Source organism: Sarcophilus harrisii, chromosome 2 (assembly GCF_902635505.1).
Source record: "Sarcophilus harrisii chromosome 2, mSarHar1.11, whole genome shotgun sequence".
Classification (NCBI taxonomy): domain Eukaryota; kingdom Metazoa; phylum Chordata; class Mammalia; order Dasyuromorphia; family Dasyuridae; genus Sarcophilus; species Sarcophilus harrisii.
This window is the reverse complement of record NC_045427.1, coordinates 515,908,654-515,915,017: the sequence shown is the minus strand read 5'-3', so window position 1 is coordinate 515,915,017 and position 6,364 is coordinate 515,908,654.

Here is a 6,364-nt window from a genome sequence, read left to right as displayed (position 1 = left end):
TGGAAAAAGAACTGACCTGGAAAATTCAGGATTCAGGAGATTCAGGAGAAATACTTTAAAAATTACAAGCCTTACCTGAAAACCATGATCAAAAAAAGAGTCTCAACATCATCTTTCAAGAAATTGTCAAGGAAAACTGCCCTGATATTCTAGAACCAGAGGACAAAATAGTATTAAAAGAATCCACAAATCACCTCCTGAAAGAGATCCTAAAATAAAAACTCCCAAGAATTTATAGCCAAATTCCAGAAGTCTTAGGTCAAGGAGAAAATTTTTCATTAACCCAGAAAGAAACAATTCAAGTATAGTAAAGCCACAGCAAATAACACAAGATTTAGCAGCTTCTACATTAAAGTATCAGAGGGCTTGGAATATAATATTCCAGAGAACAATTGAGCAAATATTATAACCAAAAATCACCTACTCAGCAAAACTGAGCATAATCCTTCAGGGGGAAAGTGGAAATTCAATGTAATAGAGGACTTTCAAGGATTCCTGATGAAAAGACCAGATCTGAATAGAAAATGTGATTTTCAAATACAGAACTCAGAAGCATAAGGAGGTAATTAAGAAATAAATATCATAAGGCACTTAATAAGGGTTATTCTGTTTATATTCCTACATGGGAGAATGATACTTTAACTCATAAGAACATTATTAAGGCAGTTAGACAGGGTATATACAGATAGAGGGCACACCTGTGAGTTCAATGTGAAAAGATAATATCTAAAAAATATAAAGTTAAGGAATAAGAAAGGAATGTAGAGAGAGGAATGAGAAATTGGTAAAGGAATGGGTAGAATGGTGTAAATTATCTGCAATAAAATAGGCAAGAAAAAGTTTTTACAGTGGAGAGAGAGGAGAGGGGCAAGGGAGTATATGAATCTTATTCTTATCAGAATTGACTCTAAGAGGAGTCACACACTCAATATGGGAATAGAAATCTATCTCACCTTGAAGGAAAGTAGTAAGGGAAAAGGATATGAGAAAGGGGGAGGGTGATCAAAGAGAATGCATATTTGTGGAGGGGGTGATCAGTAGGAAAACACTTTTGAGGAAGGTCAGGATAAAAGAAAAGAGAATAGAATAACTAGGGGGAAATACAATTAGAAATAGTAATTAGGAAAAGAATTTTGGAAATTTTTAACAAATTGAACTTTAAAAAAGGAAAGATTTCTGAGTGATGGAGGCAAAGGGAGATTCTGGAAATAGTTGGGATCAAGGAATATTCCAAAACTTATTTTAGGACCACTTAACAGAAAGAATATATCCTTTAGCTTTGACCTGGATTGTGCTTTGTTTTTGATACAATACCTTTTTTTAAAAAAAGTATATTGTTTTCATAATTTTGCATGCTGTTCTTTGGCTCTCTTCTTTTAGATTCTGTTCTGTGTATCTCTGAATTCTTCATTTTTGTCAGTTTTTACAATGCTATAATGTTCCATCAGAGTCATAAGCCACATTTTATTTAGCCATTCCTTAATCATTGGGCACATGTTGTATTTCCCATTTTTTCTTATTCCAAATAATGTTACTATGAATATTTTTGTTCATATGGATCTTTTCTTGATGTCATAAAGCTCTTTGTGGTATATTAACCTAGTTTGACATCTCTGGTCAATTTAATAATTTTTAACATATTAATAACTTTTTTTACATAATTACAAATTGTTTGCCAAAATAAAATTACCAGTACTACTACAGAGAATTTGTGTAATTGTCTTCCTACAGCTCCATCTGTATTGAATTTTCTTATCTTTTTCTATGTTTGATAAATTGATGAGTATGGGATGATATGTCAGATTTATTTAAATTTTCATTTATCTGATCATTAGTGACTTTGAGCAATTCTTCAGGTGGTTCATAACTGTAAGCTCTTTTGAAAATTGTTCATATCTTTTGACCCATCTATAAATCTTTTGTCTGTATAGAACGTAGTTTTTAGTTTTATGGGTGTGTCAATTACTTTGATTGCTTTTCCTGCCTAAAGTAGGGAGTCATTAAAAGGAGACATTAGATGATGATTCTCAGTAATTTCAGTGCTTGATTTTTATTGTTTGATTGAGAGAGATATATCAGGCAACTTGAAGCCAAAACTTTCAGTCAAAATAGTATAATGGAATAACAGAATGAGGTGGTTAGGATAGGGCTTCTTAAACTTTTTCCACTCATGATTCTTTTATATGACTCTAATTAAACATTTACTGATAATAAATCACAATTTTATGACCCCCTCCCCACATTCAGTTACAAGACCCCCTATGGGCTCAAACTACAGTTTAAGAAGCTGGGGGCTAAAAGACATGGGTTCAAATCATAGCCTCAGTACTTACTAGCTAAAAGACTCATAGAGCAGTTGATAAGGCATTGGCTCTAGAGTCAGGAGGATCTGAATTCAAATTTGATCTCAGACATTTAACACTTACTAGCTCTGTGATTTTAGACAATTCACTCAACTCTAATTGCCTCAAGCAACAAAAATATGAATCATTATAATTATTATTAAAAAATAAGCAAAGAATTATCCTTTTGTGGAAGATTACTGTTGACCTGTTTTAAAATGTTGTTGTTGAACTGTTTAAAAATAGGGGAAAAGGCAGTAAATATCAAATAAGAATCACTGATGACTCTCATGAGCAGCTTTCTTAAGTATAGATTTTTTAAAAAAACAAAATAGAATTTAAATTAATTCTCCTGACTCATATTTTTATCCGAAATGGGAATCAAGGATGGATAAGGTGCTAAGTAAGAGATAGGGAAAGTTAAATAATTGCCCAAGATTTTGACTTGGGAGACTGGATCCTGAGTTTCAATTGGGATGGGTTCTTAATCTGAGGTTCATCATAAATCCCATCCATTTCAAAAAGATTACAAGCTTGAAGGTTAAAAATGTAAAAAAAAAAAAATAAAAAAGGTATGCATGTATGTATGTATATATATATATATATATGTGTGCGTGTGAGTGAGCGTGTGTGTGTGTGTGTGTGTGTGTGTGTAATCTTTGGTTTGGCCAATCTCTAATTGAAATATAGCATTTTATTCCATTTTGAATGGAGTTATCAAATATTATTCTGAGAAGGGGCTCAAAAGCTTTACCAGACTGTCAAAGGGATCCAAGGCATAAGAAAAAGTTAAGAACCCCTGCAGGAGGGCATCGGTCTGATAGAATTGCAGTGAGTCAGGGTCACAATCCTTGAGAGGATGCAAAAAGAAGTAGCTCCATCCTCTGGTGTTAAGAGACCTCAGGCTCATCTTCATATTAACACCTCCTCCCCTTTCAGCATCACCAAGGCAACAAGGACTAGAGTCTGCTGCCTAGCAACTATGACCCCTCCTTCCCTTTTAGACTTCAAACCTTCTTGCCCTCCCCTTACTCCCCACTCCCCCACCACACCCCCAAGGCTGCTCTTTGGGGCTGCTCTTTTCCCTTTCAAGGCTGCCCTTTGCTAATTTCACCTGTACCCAAATGCAGAGGCATGGGAAGGAGTTATACCGGGGAGAAGAGGAATGGGATGGTTACCAGTTGTAGATCCTGGAGATCCATGCTCTCCAGGGATGGCCCTGCAAGAGAAAGTAGAGTCAATCATTCCAGATGAGACGTCTCTTGGTTACTCCATGAGACTCTAGACTACAATGAAATGGCTCACCTACAAGGAAACCAGAATATGACATGGAACTCTGGGCCTGGGACTTTAGGAGCTCTTCCCAATAACAAAGTTGTGAAGATCGTGTATTTTAAAATCAGCGAGACAGGAATTCAGGTTAGGGGAAAATCGTCAGTCTTTATTCTCAGTGAAGAAAGATCGGAGGTGGAAGAGAATCGGCGATAGCAACGTGTGCAGCTGAGTCAAGAAGCTAGTTCGACCAGCAGCTACACAACCAGCAGCTTGGAGTCTTGAACCCAGGCCCAATCTCTCCCAGCTTCTCTTCCTGTCTCTCTCTCTCTGCCTCCACCCACCAAAATCGTCATTTCCTATACAATACATCAGGACTTGCACGGAGAGTGGACAGGGACCATTCTTTATCCAATCATGTATATTAATAGAGTATAGCCCAATTACTATTTAGCCTCACGTACTTGGGACCTCAGTGCATCAACTCAAACCTCAGCCCATTACATCTCCCGCTTTCTTTTATTTTAGAACACAGGTGGTCATGCCATCCCTGACTCCTCAGGGAGGTCAGAGCCCCAAGGGAGGTGATCACAGCCTTCCTAACTTCTCAGAGGAGGTGGTGAAAGCACCGAAAGGAGGTGATCACAGCCTCCTGACTTCTCAGAAAAGGCGGTGAAAGCACTAAAAGGAGATGATCACGCCCTACCTGACATCTCAGGAAGGGAGATGAAAAGCACCAAAGGGAAATGGGGTTGCTAGTGGGTTTCTGGGCTGAAGGGTCTTATTATGCACAAACCCATCAGCATGGGAGGTATTACACAAGCACATAGCAATAACGCAGAGGCTATTATGGATGACCCTCCCCTCAGTCAGTGCAGGCTCGATGTGGTGTAACAAACATGAATTGTACACGCAAGTAGCGGAATAGCAAACAATATAAATCAACATGGTGTTGCAAAAGATCACCAGAAGTCCTAGAAGGTGGGTATGTAAACAACAGTCACACATACACCTTCTTCAGCAGCCAAGATAGTCCAAAACCAATCTATTGTCCATTGTTTCACATGTCAGGAATCCAATGATCCCCTGAGTTTTTGAAGTCCTGCAAAAGTCTTTTATGTGTTAGGGAATCCAATGATTCCAGCAGATTTTGAAGTGTTGTAACAGTCTTATCATTTCTCAGAGAATCCAATGATTCCTGAGAGTTTTCAAGTCCTATGTCTCAGAGAATCCAATGATTCCTAAGGGTTTTGAGTCCTATGGCTCAGAGAATCCAATGATTCCTGAGGGTTTTGAAGTCCAACAATCTTTGATGTCCATGAGTCAAACGCCATAACTGCCACGCTCTTTCAATGGTGAGCACAATCAGCAACAGCACCACCGATATTTCTTGGTCTTCCTTTGTTTCAAAGGTCTGCTCTGTCTCTCTGCGATGGACAAGGTGAATATGGCTCGTTGGCACCATCTGATTCCTTTCTCCACCTGTAGAGATACAAGCAAACCCTCTCCCCAAAGCAGTTAGCCTATCTGGTCCTTTCCATTCACCACTTTCTGGGTCTCTCCACATCACCTGGCAATTATCTAAAGATAGTGGAGCCGCTCGCACTGGACACTGACCTTCGGGTGGGTTATAAAACCTGTCTGCCGGAGCCAGTGCATCTTTGACAAAATCAAGAAGTTAATAGTATAAAGAGCTAGATTTAGAAGTTCTCTAGGGTTACCTGTGGCTCCCCCTTTCTTTTGTTTTTGGAGGAGTGTCTTAATATCTATGTTTCTCCTCTCCACTATTTCCTGTCCTTGAGGATTAAAAGGTATGCCGTGGTGTGTAAAATCTTATACTGTGCACAAAAGTGTGCAAAATGTTTTGAAGTATAAGCAGGACCATTGTCTGTTTTTATTGCTTGTGGCACACCCATAATGGCAAATGCTTGTATGAGGAATTCAGTGACCACTGGCTGTCTCTTTGCTGCTGGCATTGCAAAAGTGAATCCTGAAAAGGTGTCTACCACAACATGGATGAAAGACAGACGACCAAAAGATTTATAATGGGTCACATCCATTTGCCAGATTTCATTGGGTCTCAAACCACGAGGGTTCTTCCTGGAGGCAGTGTAGGAGCGTGAAAGGAAGGCAAGCTGTACAGGCTTTTACTATGCTCCTAGCTTCCTCTCTTGTTATTCCAAATTGTAAACGTAAAGCTCGAGCAGCCTGATGATATTTAGAATGAGATGCCTGAGCTTCTTGGAACAAAGGGGTATTGACCAACAGTTAGAAGGCTATCTGCCTTTGAATTGCCATCAAATATGGGACCTGGAAGTTCACTATGAGAATGGACATGTAATATATAGATCTTACCTGGATGCTTTCTCACTTGCTCTTGAAGTTTCTTAAAGAGCTGATATATATTAGAGGCTGCAAATTTTATTTGGGCTGTGGCAATTCTTTTGTACCACACCTACTGAATAGGCCGAATCAGATATTATATTTATGTCTCCTGGATATAAGTAAGAGCTAGAATGATCCAAGCATAATTCATTCTGCTGAGTGGACTGAAAAGGAGTTCTGACTACTCTCTTTATATTTAGATCATGAGAGTACACAGCACAAATATTATGTTTGGATGCATCCGTGAAGATAGTTGGCGCGCGGGAGGCAGAGAGGGGAGAAGGGCGCGCGCCGAGCAGAGGAGAGGGGAGGAGGCGGGGATGGAGAGTCTTTAGCTAGCATTTGTCCCATTTTAGCCAAAAAAA